The sequence below is a fragment of the Dreissena polymorpha genome, chromosome 9, assembly GCF_020536995.1.
Source record: "Dreissena polymorpha isolate Duluth1 chromosome 9, UMN_Dpol_1.0, whole genome shotgun sequence".
In the NCBI taxonomy this organism is placed as follows: domain Eukaryota; kingdom Metazoa; phylum Mollusca; class Bivalvia; order Myida; family Dreissenidae; genus Dreissena; species Dreissena polymorpha.
In genome coordinates, this window is record NC_068363.1 from 51027526 (window position 1) to 51041964 (window position 14439).

General features: G+C 37.1%; 1 long non-coding RNA gene across 1 annotated transcript; it reads left to right on the plus strand.

Moving 5' to 3' along the window:
* LOC127844904 (uncharacterized) lies at positions 1–2558 on the plus strand. Its single transcript, XR_008032955.1, has 3 exons — positions 1–963; positions 1096–1155; positions 1320–2558. It is a non-coding gene; the product is annotated as an uncharacterized LOC127844904 (long non-coding RNA).
* Positions 2559–14439: the final 11881 nt, after the last annotated feature.

Here is a 14439-nt window from a genome sequence, read left to right on the forward strand (position 1 = left end):
GTGGTAAGTACACATACTTTCTATAATTTCATATTGAACTGTTTTGATGACTTGTATACTGCTATGCAAAATGTCTGTTTTTCATTTCAGTAGCCTGTGGTAAGTACACTAACTTTCTATAATTTCATATTGAACTGTTTTGATGATTTGTATACTGCTATGCATTGCTAAATGTTTTTTTCATTTCAGTATAGCTGTGGTAAGTACACTAACTTTCTTTAATTTTCATATTGAACTGTTTTGATGACTTGTATTCTGCTATACAAAATGTGCTTTTTTCAATTTCAGTTCAGCAATGGTAAGTATATTGTGTTTCTTTATGTATAATTTTGTATACATATTGTTTTTTTCATCATAGCATGTTTTTTATATTTATGCTTTGTGTAAGTAAAATGTTCATAAATCATTCTTATCTTTAAACTAAAAATGTATTTTGATATGCAAAATGTCTGTATGATTTCAGTTGCCAGAGGTGAGTACCATAACAGTTGAAAAGTTAGTTTTGTTTAGTTAAAGTTTTGGTTCACAGTTTTGTTTGTTATTTGGCAAAATTTACATGTATGCATTGAGTCTTGATTTCAGCTCGATTGTGGACTGAAGAAGATTGCCAGCAGAGGGATTGGATACAAAATACAAAGTAAGTACTGAGTTTCTTACTAAAAGTTTTGAGTTGTATTCATTGTGTGTAAATATGCTATGATTGCTATGAACATGACTTTTGTATTTCAGCGAAGACAACATAGGTAAGTAAAATTGTTATCTGTTTCATGTTTACTGTTACAGTTCAATATTGTGTTTATAAATTTTAAGTTGTACAAACACATTCAAAAGTTTCTAATCATGCTTTCGATTTCATTTCAGCTTTACTGCTAGACGAGTGTTCTCTACTACTTGACGAGTCAGCTTTACTACCAGGCGAGCAGTGACAACAAGGCGCCTTTGTGGAAACAACACAACAAAAAAGTGAGTATTAGTTGAACAATTGATTGAAATTGTTTTACTGTATGTTATACTTAAATGCAAAATTGTGCACATAAATTGTAAGTTGTACAATCACAATGAAAGTTTCTGATCATGCTTTCTATTTCATTTCAGCTCTACTGCTAGACGAGCAGTGACAGAAAGGCGCCTGAACATGCAACACAATACAAAAAAGTAAGTATCAGTCAAACAGTTGGTAGAGTTGTGTGTTTTTCTTTAGCAGTTTGTGTTTACTATTTTATTTGATACATGGTATATTACACATGCATGTTTTTATCATTTTAGGCTGTTTACTTTCATCGTTTACTGTTTAACACAATTTGCTTTTCTATTTTCAGTGCCAATATCCAAACCTTGATGTGGACACCGAGTAGTCAATACATACGTGTGGCGTATAGCTGCGACAAAACCGTGGGTCCATCGCACCGATAACTTGAACATTGGCCCGTGTATGGACATCAGTGCAACTTTGTGAATCCATGTAACTTTGTGAATCCATGTAACATTGCGAATATGTGTCGATCAAAAAATGTGAACATTATGCAATGAAACGAACTCGGTGTTGCAAGTGGCAAGTGTTGACAGTGTGTATGTTTATGTTTATGTTTTTACATGAAAAATAAAGGAGATTGTTCTCCTACCTTTTTTTCCTTGTTTTATTGTGCTGGCCAGCAATATTGATGTATTGATGTATGTGTTTGTGTTTAAACTATGCAATACCAAAATCAAACAAAAAATAAACATTAACAGTCATTAACTGTGTTTGGGCGGCCGAGGGGTTTAAGACTCCACAAGTGTGAAGCGCACTGATAGCACTTGGGGGTAAACACCTCGGTATTTCGGTGCTAAAATGTTTTCACGGTGCTTATTTTGACGCACTGTTAGAACTACCAACCAGTAAATGATTGCTTGATTTATAAAACAAATATTCAGTCTCTACTTTGGCACAAGAGACTCTAAGTATCAAATACCAACAATTTAGACGCAGACAATCACATGGTGGTACACCAGTCCGAATATACTCATTGCTCTAGCCAGGATTGCAAATTACTTGTGTTGACTAGCAAGGCTCCCTAGTAACGGAGCAGTGTTACTGGCGTTTTTTGGGTCGATAGTGCTTAGGTGAGGTTTTGCTCGAATCGGGAGCGGGTCACTCGCTTGGGCGAGTTAGTTTTCGCTCGTAGTTTCCAATCTGGCTAGATCAATGTAAGGTTGTTTTGACTGCTATTTGGCAAGCAGAAAGACAACAGCGGTTAATTGACTGAGTATGGGCGACCGAGGTATGTAGGTGTCAATAGACCGACTCCACAAGTTGCGAAGCGAACCGATAGCACTTGAGGGGAAACGCCTCGGTTTTCGGTTCTAACATGTGTTATCCATGCTGTCGTTATACTCTGGCAAGGCTCCTCAATCTATCGCGAGGGACACTCATTATTGCCCGCAAGCTTTAGAACCTGACGTGGGTCGATGCGTATGCGAGTCCGAGGACGCGATGGCATTTGATAAGGCTACCAACCGGTTGATAACACGCATTGTTCAAATTGTTAGGTTTAAGTCTGCTAGGGCTGGGGTGGGAAGGCGACTTCTCTTGTACTCAGACAAGAGGAACGGTCACAAGTCCGTAAAAACGCCGAGTGACACCACTAGCTTGCAAACGTACAAAGCAAAAAACTTTCAAACTTGAATTTGAGGTAAAATGATAAAAAAAACTATATGAATGACTAACCGATATAAGATATTTTCCATATGGCAACAAACTATGCTACTCAATGTTGCGTTGAACATTAATTGCGCCTTACGAACTACTCGTGTTGAGACTTACATTGAGTGACTCGTAAACTCAAAGCAGTTACTCGCTTTTGACTGCATACACATTTTGTACAACGGTTCGTTATTGGTATAACTTGTCTTTCAGTGAGGCACATTAACATAAACGTTCAACAGTATTTAGGCTTTATATTGCGCTTGTAGAATATACGAACAAAACACACTACATAAATGACGTTTAGGGATTATTTTGACTTTCCATTTGAGATGATATGATGAAAAAGTATATACATCAGTTTAAGCGACTTTCATGACATTCACCACATGGCCATAAACTTGCGTTATTCAATGAAATGTTAAAATTTCGCTAGCAAAATAAATAAAAACTATATACGCAGTTTCATAACTTTCGATGTATGATCATGAAGTTTGAAATTGTGCAAAGCAATTTTGCGTTAAAAGTTGCATGTAGTTTTATCCCGATCTGAAACGTTTCGCTACAATACAGCCGTATTCGAAACTCGACAACTCAAATGTTTGTACAGAACAATACGAATGTTCCCATTTTGAAACGACAGTAAGTTAAACAAACATTTAGTGGTAAAGCGACATTTCTTGTACTCAAATAGGAGAAACGGTCACGAGTCAGTACACAAATCATAGCAAAACTACACTCTGCAGCTTGTATGAAACGTGTTTACAAAACCAAAGTAGTTCAAAGCAGAACGCTTTTCCTTCTTCGAGGGAGAAGAAATCTGGGTGCAAGTCCCGGCTTTGGTTATAACACGAATACTACTCGCTGCTCAATAGCAATATTCATCATCCTATCCTTATTTAAGGAATACAATCGATTTTTGCCATACGGCCACAAACTATGCTACTAAGTGTTGCGTTGAACATTAATTGCACGAAATAAACTACTTGCGTTGCAACTAGCAAGCAGTGACTCGTAAACTCAAAGCAGTTACTCGCTTTTGACTGCATACACATTTTGTACAACGGCTCGTTATTGGTATTACTTGTCTTTCAGTGAGACACATTAACACAAACGTTCAACAGTATTTAGGCTTTATATTGCGCTTGTAGAATATACGAACAAAACACACTATATAATCTACAATCGATCGCATAGTTAGCTACTTGAGTTGATATTGACAAGCGCTGGTCATCTCGTTTGTAAGCTTTCGAGTGTACACAGTAGTTTGCAGTTTTGTTTCACACATAATACAAAATATGGATGAAAAAAATCTATATCCATAACAGTTTGCGATATTAACTACTTTTGCCTCTTGGCCAAATCTACACTCGATCGCATAGTTTGCTACCTAGGTTGATATTAACAAGCGCTGTTTGAAAAGCAGTATTACTTCAATGCTATGGTTTGGTTGTAAGATAAAATACTAGTATATGATGCATTGATGTAACAGATATGTAGGCACATTCGTATAGTAGAAGAAAATTCTCAGCAGCAGCTGGTCTGCAAACACTACAATGCGATTTTGCAGTTTGATACGAACGTGTTTTGTTCACGTGAAGTTGAAATGAAAATCTGTCGTGTCTGATCAATGAAATATATTTGATAAAATAACACAGTTGAAAGGCAGTAACATATCTAAGGTTGTGCTATGTTACAGCTCCACAAATAGTTATTCGTCTTGCAAGATACTGGAACAGATGTCCACATGTTATTGTATATTATCTGATTTAGGATATTTTGAGAAATTATGCAACAGAACATTTCTGCAAGATGTGAAAAAAATATCTATTTAAATGGGATTTCTGAGGTTTAGCCATCGCCGAAAGGCCAATGTTTCTTCGTTAATGCATGGCAAAAGTAAAGGCTATATTGTTTGCTAGTATGCTAGTCCGTATTGCATATTGCAAGGTGGTAAAGCGGCTCTTTTCATTTTGCTGTGAAAAGAACGGTCACAAGCCCGTATAAAACGTTGAGTGACACCTCTTGATCATGTAGCTTGTATGAAACGTGTTAACACAACCACAGTAGTTCAACGCAGAACGCTTTTCCTTCTTCGAGGGAGAAGAAATCTGGGTGCAAGTCCCGGCTTTGGTTATAACACAAATACTCGCTGCTCAGTTGCAATATTCATACTCTTACACAGTCAAGTTAATCGCGGGACCAAATGCCCATAGGTTCGATTTTGACTTGCTACACTCACGATTGAAATGAACCGTTTGAACATTCGCTGATAATAGGCATGCAATAACAATCCAACGCTGAAATGACTCACACTCCTACGCAATTAATTTGTCCGCGGGACCAAATGACCATAGGTTCGATTTCGAGTTGCTGCTCGTGTGTTTGTTAACAAAATACCTTGCTACATTGTTTCTCATATGAAACGATGTTTGAAAGCTCTCGAGTGTTTGTTGACAAAATACATTGCTACATTGCATTTCACATGAAACGATATTTGAAAGCTGCTCGTGTTTTGCTGGTTCTGAGTTTTGCATGATGATGATTATGATTATGATGATGAAATATGATGATGATGTTTATGATTATGAATATGATGATGATATATGATTTTTCTCATAGCGCGGGTGAAACTGATTTTCGTAGCATATGATTGCGGTTGTTGACTAGATACCTAGCTTCACTGTATTTTACAAGATACGATATTTGAAAGCGTGATATGTTTTTTGAGCATATATGATTATATATTTGTTGAATTCGGTATTTGATGTTTGATAACGTTACTCCTGAGATAGATTACTTGACATTTTAGATTTGCTAGAAATGGTTTGAAGAAATTGTATACAGTTTTGTGAAAAAAGGGTATATAGAGTACCGTAACATTTCTCTCCCATAACACACAATCATGTCGATCAACACAATACCCACTGACAAGGAAATTGCCAACATATCAGCTTGTATTAGCGAAGGATGGGAATTGTTACCAGTATATCTTAGCATAAATGAACAGATGGATGTCGACGGGTCAAGAGTTTACAAAATATTTCACATTCTCAGATTGTGGAAAAGGCAGAAAAATGAAACCATGAAATTGTTACTTAAAGCTTTGCAAGAAGCTGAATACACAATGGTTGTTGATAGGGAGTTGCTGAGAAAAATGTTTGGCTATGAAAAAGAAGTTCTATCGCTGTAACTAAATTGTTAAACATAAAATTGAACAAAACTCACTTGCGTTCTTTGTTTATTGCTCTAATGTTGCCATGTATCAAAAAATAATATGCCTTGTCTCAATGCAGTTAAGACCACAAATGTGGTCAAACATGTTATTATGGTTTCGAACTTCGAAGCGAAAACATGTCGCATAATCGCAATGATATCTCGTCTGATATGAATGAATTCCTAGCAAAAATTGTCTGTCCTAGTGATGACTTGTCGGCAAGGGCGTCATGTATACCAAGACAGAAAACGATGACTTGTCAAAAAATTAAGATGGAAGGCAAGGAGTTCACGATCGAAGACATTTGTCAGATACTGCGAAACAATGTCGGAATAATACTGGATCCAAGGCCACGAAATAAGCACCAAAACATGTTACATAAAAGAATTAGCTCATTGGAAAGATGGAATGGACGAACTAAGAAAACCATATCAAACATGGATATAGCCATGGCTGGATTTTACTATGAAAAATCTATCGACTGTCTTAGGTGTTTTCACTGTTTAGTGATACTTCCATCGCGTGGTACGCGGACAGATATTTGGGAGGAACACGCTGAAATATTTCCATTTTGTGGGCATGTTCGGCAATGCAAGGGTGACACTTTCATTGAGAGTGTCCTAACACAGTCAAACGAACTTGAGTTATGCAGTGCAGTTGATTTTTTGGAAGAAGGAAACGAATCAGCAAATGGACATTGTTCAACAACCTTGATGAAACATGATAACGGCGCATCTTTTGTCATCGATAACAACATCAAGAGTCCAATTGATCTCAAAAGTATTGTGGAAGAAAACACACAAATGTCTAACAACATTCTATGCAAAGTTTGCTTGGCTGAACAGTGTTCCATTATCATCATTCCGTGCTCGCACTTCGCCGTCTGTGGGCAATGCATAACAGCATTGGAAAATTGTCCACTTTGTAGGTCAACTATAAAAGGAACAATACGGGCACAGCTAGCCTAATGCCGTTTGAAAACAACTAACATTCTTTGTTTGTTAAGTTTTTTTTTGTACGTTGTTTCTCGCGTAGAAACGTATAAAAGACTTCAGATGTTGTCAAATATGTCATTACAGTTCTAACTTCCGAAGCGCAAACATGTCCAATGAAAGCAATAACGTTTCGTCTGAATCAACTATCATGGATGAGAATCAGTTAACATGTGCTGGTAAGTTTTTTTTTCAGTTGTGTTTGTTGTTTGTATTGAAATGTATTTCACATGTGCTGTACTAAACGATTGTTATTGTTTGTTACAGATGTGGAGGTCGATCTGCTGTTTTGGGAAGAACTCGAATCCTACCTTGGCGAGATACACGACGAACAAGAAAAACAAGGTATGCTATGTTAGAAAATTGTATGATTTGTTTTTCAAAATGATATCCATACTACATTGCAATAACTGTTTTATTTCTCATTTCAGTGACAGATCATTCTACTGCGATGGACGAAGAAATCGCCAGTTTTCAACTACCATCGCCTTGGGAAGAATATGTCTTGAGCCAGATAGATGACCTTGATGTTGAAGTGGCGTATGCTCTTGCACAGCAAGATATTGACAATCAGAATGCGTGTATCATTTTTGAGGAAAAATAAAATCACAAAACTAGTACATATTTGTTGAGTTGTTTCTTCATGGGTTAATCAGTGTAACATATAGCTTCAACGCAACAACATGTCACAAAACAACGACACAACTATCACTTTAGATATTTGGCTGGAGAAAGAAAAGAAACTCACATGTCAAATTCAAACGTTGCGAAAAGCGATACAACAAAAACAGCTTTGCGAAATTTGTTTTTGGTCAGAAAAAAGCATTGCTTTGATTCCTTGTGGTCACACATTTTGTGATGATTGTACAATTCGTATGATGGATAAACAGACGTGTGCTATGTGCCGTGCAGATATTTTTGAAACGAGTCGAATCTACATTTGATTGATTTGTGAAAAAAAGATATATGTTCTTGTCCAATGTTAAGGTTATTGAACGGAACGAACAATGGAGGTTCCAGATTTCCAAACTGATAAAAACAATTTGAGGTATTTTCAAGCAAGACTACGAACGTTTCAAGATTGGCCATCCCAAATTAGACCTGACAAATATGCACTAGCTCACAGCGGGTTTGTATACCTCGGCAAATCTGACAGGGTGAAATGCTTTTGCTGCGGTATCGAATGCCACGAATGGAAAACAGACGACAATGCTTGGCTAGAACATCAAAAACATTCTCCGAATTGCGAATACATAAACATGGTTGGGTTTGCTCCAGCGATCGAAAAGAAACAATTTCACTTCGGTTCTGGTTCGATGACAGGATCTAATCTGTTTGTTAAGCCTTTGTGTGTTCAACCATAAAATGCATGCATGTTACCATGTATCGTAAATAAATGTGTTCTACTCAACATTTGCGTTTGTTTGTAGCAAAGCTAAAAAACCTGACTAGCAAATACAGTACAACACTTGTGTAAGATTACAACATATTTTATTCGCACACAAAATTCATCGCTTGAACAACCAGTAATCAAATATAAAGCATAACTTGAACTCAAACGGGTCATTCTGCAAAAAGCTATCGAAGAAGACGCATCTCGAAATACTTTGCAATGTTTGTTGTACCGCAAACTGAGGATTGGGAGAGAGAGTTGTTCCACATTCCAGAAACGGAAAATTGGAACGAGGAAATACGACAGTACGAAGCAGGTATGTTTGTTGGCAATGCTTGTTTACTTATTTGTTTCGTTTCACAAATTTTGAACAATATTTATCAAATGTTTGACTAGTTTTTACGATGTCTTCTTGTCTATTTTCAGAGCAAACCCAGACGGTTTTTCATGCCTTGCCAGACATCGTGTGGACGGACGACTACGTTTACGAGCATATTTGCTGGATATGTGAAGATATGAAATGCAATGGACACTGTTACGCTGAATAGACTATGGAAACAAAATTGTGTGTTGTTTTTATCTAAAGTATATCGTTTTCCAGCAAGCACTCAGTTTGACCATACAAAAGCACACTGGGTTCACTAGTACTTTTTTTTGTACACTTGGTAGCAAACCAAGACAGAAGCGTCATGACAATTGCGCATAGAAAAGATATCAATACGATGATTATAGCCGTATCCATGTTCTATACATAACATTCAACGAAATAGTGCATTGTTATACCAAAAAACGTATATAAGCGCTCAAACACACACTTATTAGGTCATTTGCAAAATGGAAATCGAAGGAGCAACATTTAACATTAGCAGCTCTCTTGTAATGAAAATATGCTTTGGTGATGATTATTGTGTGCCAACCATAACACTGTGTGGACCTCAACAACTAATATTATCGCTTCAAAAGTGGAAAAAACTTACAGAAGAATCAAAATCCATTCTTCTTGCCATTGAGGGCAAAAGTGAAGAATCCGAGTGGTGCTTGGGTGGCTATTTCTATGTAACAATACTCAACAACATCGTAGATATTCGCAAGCGAAACAAAGTTGGAGAAGACTTTATTGATAGCAACCAAGGACTATTGTTAACTTACAGTGATTTCAGACAATTGATGAAACTCACAAATATTGTTGAACAGTTAGTTCCAGAACTTGTTAACCTGAGGCCGTGTTGGGAAGGTGACGACCACTACAATCAGATTGGAGCTCTGATGTGCCCAGAGTGCAATCCAGACGAGTACCTAGATTGGCTTGAATAAACGTACCATGTTTGCGCTACTTACAGCAACATTTCTTTTGATCAATGAACTTGAGAATCAATTGTATTTGTATCGGCAACGGTCAATGTTGCAAAATGCAGTGGATGTTTTGTCGCGAATTGTTCATGCATATATTAGACAGAATTCGCCATTCTTTGCTGTTTTGTAGATGAACAATAAAAACTACTGAACATATAACATGCGTTGTTGTTTTTTCGTATAAACATTCTTCATTATAGAATAAACTACAAACTAGAAGGTTTCGAAATGTGTTTTGATATATTCCTCGATTATATTGAAAATGCTCTAGCATCAAGACGAGATCAAAACAATCTTGCTACTCGTTTTCCTAGGTACAAAGATCGACTGAAAACATTTCAGTCTTGGCCGAAACTGTCACATCTCAATAAGAGAGCATTGGCAAATAAGGGCTTTGTCTATATTATTGATAGAGTACAGTGCGTTTATTGCAACAACATATTTCGAGACATTACTGAGACAGACTTAGATCACCAATGCCCTGCGAGGATAGATTCCATGAAGCAATCGATTCTTAAAATATCATAAGTGTCAAGCATGAATGCTATATCTGACAGTAATTAACAAAATATATGAATATTGTTATATGCTTTATTTTTCAAAACCAATATACAAACTATTTCGCTTTAACTGTGAAATTTTTCTCAATAAACTGTCGAAACAATTCATTAATCAAATGTTCACTTTCGTTGATTTGCATCCCCGCTTCAATCAGCGCAGTCTCTGCAGACCTTTCCTCATTTCGTTTCACTTCTGGTATAAAGTTCGTTTCTTGCTGAACGGGCGTCACAGGTTTCTGTTCCGACATAACAGGAGATGGTAAGGTTTGTGGAACAATAGGCTGTTGTACAAACGTTGGGGGAATTTGCGTTGGGATACTCTGATACTGTGGTTGATGGTAATACTGCGGTTGTGGGGCTCTCATTACTGGACTGAATACTTCCTTGAGCATACTAGTTTGAGCCGCGAGAAAGTCCGTTTGCAGTTTTTGCATGTGCTGTTTAAATTCGTTCAACTCTTCACGTATGTTTGACTCCTTAGAAGTAGATGATAACAAGGTTTCAGTGGCATGTACCACTGGTTCGAGTTTAGATCGTTTACAAGGAGGCTCCTCATCGGTACCACTATACGTTCGCTTTTGACCTTTCTGTTGGTTTAACGCAGACGCTATTGTGCTTATAAGAGCAAGGGCGCTGGTCATATTTTCGCTATCCATGTTTGTTGTAGACAGATATTCACATGGAATAGCGTTAATAGTTTTTTTCTCCGCACAAATAAACTCGGTGTCGTGATTATCACATAACAGCGCGTCCTTAAATAAGAGCTCGTTTCTTTCACGGCCGTGTTTTAATGCGTTTCTCGAATAACATCCCAATGCTATGAAAATATCATTAGTGCTACTTGCATACCGTTTTGGTTGAACGTTTTGATTTGCATAGCTGTAATTTATTAGCGTGCCTCGCCTTGCACCGAGGTCAACCAGTGCAACGTGTTTTATAGTCAATGACTTTTTATCATGAGAAAGACTGAAACATGGTAAACATGACTTGAGATACAAGAACGGCGAAGGTGTTGCTTTGGTGAAGAAATTGATAAAGTCGTCATTCATTTGATTCTGCACTTCTAGAAACGCAGCGTTATTTATCAAGCCTTTGCAATAAAGACCTCGGCTATCAATTGTCAGCTCGGTCAAAAACCCAACAGTTAGGTCTACTCGAAAATTGACATGCGATACGACTAACGGAATGTTAAAAGTATCATTTGAAGCAATCAGTTGTTTTGCTAGCTCTTTATTCAGGGCATATTTAACATCGCTTTCTTTAACATTAAACAAGCCAAGATAGCCACAAACGTTTATACAAGGGAACATTGTTTCGAATAGTCGTTGTAAAATTTGTCACTAATGTCTTTCTCCCAATGATCGAACAGAACCGCTGGTAGCTTAAAATCGAATCGTATTAAATATTCTGGAGTGCACTGATCGTCTCTATTGAGGAACAGATAAAATACAGATATTGCGATAGTATCTTGGTCGTTTCTGTGATCACGAAATACAAGACACTGTCCAAGAATTTGCTTTCCTCTATCACTCGATAGCAAATTCACGTATATAGTTTTATCGATGAAACGTTTACTCACGTCTTGCATGAAGTCATGTAGAGTAATGGATATTGTTTCCTCGTAGCTTTTGATCATAATATCAATCATAGGTTTAGAAATCCAGTTGTATGTTTTTTTTGCGTATACATCTGGTTTCTTTGTTTCAGAACCACGAAGAATATATCGATACTTATATGCTGAGTGCAGCAAAACGTGTATCTTTGTTTCATTCAGTTTGATGCAGTGATCAAATTTATCTGGAGTCAATGAGGTTTTGACTTCACAAATACCATACGCATTTTTGACAAAGTCGTATAGTTTAGAAGGCTTGGTCACAGTTCGTTCTAGCATAAGGTAATCTGGCGTTGCACCAAAACAAGGAATATTGCGAAGCAGAATCTTTCCTGATGACACGTATGTGTAATTCGGATCAGTTTCGTTGAGATATTTTAGCAAGACCTTTTCGCCTAGTTGACCATACGTGTGAAATTCGTATAGTGGTTTTGATGGTTGAATCCGTATACCAGACTGATCATTCCAGTATTTGTCGCGCAAAAACTTTAGATTGAAGATATGAACAACTTTTGATTTATCGTTAATATAGTTGAGGATGTTCTCTTGGCCGAAAAAATGACTTTTTATGCTCAACCAAAATGTATGATTTAGAACAGATTCCGTATAGACTTTTTGCGAAAACGTATCAATTGTCAAGCAATCATCAAACTGTACGATATCACATTCCGTATTACATGCAACTTTCAATTCTTCAAACAAACGCGTCTTGCTATCGCCAAACATGGTTGTCAAATGAACAAGATACACACACAGCTGCATTTTATGCGATTTTATTATAACTCCATAGCATCATTAGGATCAACAAGACACAATAATTTGAACAAATCTGGCATTGGAAATGTACATGGTTTAACCACTTTCATGACAAACTTTTGAAAAGGTTTGATTTGAACAGATCTTATATTCGGTGGCTCGTGCCCACTTTTTGCCAACACGTATCCACAAGGCGTAAATTGACAACCCGATATAATCATTTCTGCCATTTCGTTACCAATACTAGTGAATGTTTTGAACAAAATTGAGGAAAAGGTTTTCTCGTTCTTGAAACTTTTGATGATGTCTTCGTATATGTTAGCAATCTCAAATTTGGGCACGAGTATCGGTTTGTAACATGAGAAACGTGGTGACACTTGCATTTTCAGTCTCTCTAAATCGATACACTGATTAGGTATTGGTGGAAGCACGTATACCTCATCAGCTAAACTAAATGGGTATGGTCCAGTGTTTTCGATTTCTATATGAGAATCGAAGTCTTCGCATTTAATGTTGTACAGTTTGTTAGCATTGCATTCGATGTCACGAATAGGTAGCATGTGCGAAGAACATATTTCTTTGATTCGAGACACGGTGCTTGGCATGTCCATCGAATCATTGTAAAGAAAATGTTCGATGTATGCGTCTGAGCATTTATGTTTATTGCTCTCGTAAGCAGAATTGATGAAAACACCTTTTAGAAGCTCGTTGTTTAAAGGAGTCTCAGTAAAAAAACCAAACAACGACATGATGTTGAGTTCTTATATTTATTCAACAAGTTATACACTTAATAGTTTTTTTCACAACCTTAGTAAACATCTATCATTTGCATTAACACCACGATCTAAATTTTCCATCAGCTTACTACCATGCAGAAGGTAATCGTTTTGTTGGCGATATACGTTTCGACCTGGAAGTGGTCGATTGTCTCTCTCGCTCATGATAGTCTTAAGCATTTTTGGATTCGAATAACAAAACTTACACGTTGAACCACCCATCACCATCGCTAGGTCGTCGAAGTGAAGCGATGTTTCACTGATGTTTGTGAAATTGTCCTGGAGGTTTTTCATCAATATTTTGTTGTTACATTTCGTGGCATTGTTTTGGAATTCAGTAAACCAAAAGTTCGCATACATGTTTGGAATCACGTGCTTTTTCATAGTAAAATCTGAAGGTGAAACAAGCAGCTTGCTGTGGAAAACGAAATTCATGTTAAACATTCCAAGACACATTGGGTTATAGCCAGCTACTCCACTCAGAGGATCAACGACTAAATCAGCATTCAAATAGTCTAAAGAGTCTCGTTCAAAGGCAATGTTACTTCTTCCATATGGATTAAACGTGTCCTCAAACTGAGCTTCATCAGCCTCACACATACTAAATATCGGTATCCATACTTGTTGGTCATAATTAGGAATGGTTTTTTTCGTTTCAAACATGAACTCGGAGCTAATTACTTCAGCACCCATATTCCCATGTTCAGATAGGAAACAATGTGGATACCTTATACATGGATGACCTAGAGAAGAAGGCATATGTCCAGTTTGCATACTTGTTACAAGACTGTAGTTTGGCGACTGACATTCGTTTTTCACTTCGGTCGTTGTTTCTGAGTAAAAGAGTTTATATCCCTGACATCGCGATAAAAGCAGCGATTCTGAATCAAAAGTTTCGGTTCTGTTCAACACAAAACCCAGACCAAGATGATAGTGGCCACTAGAAAAGAGTTCTTTATACAACCTTCCGCTGTTAAGCAAATTGATAACAAACTCAACGAATTCCATAATTTTCTCGGGAAACTTTAGTTTGTCTACGAGCAAGCTTTTAAGTTGCGTACCATTGTTAGCTACCCACGAATAGAGAGTTGGGTTAT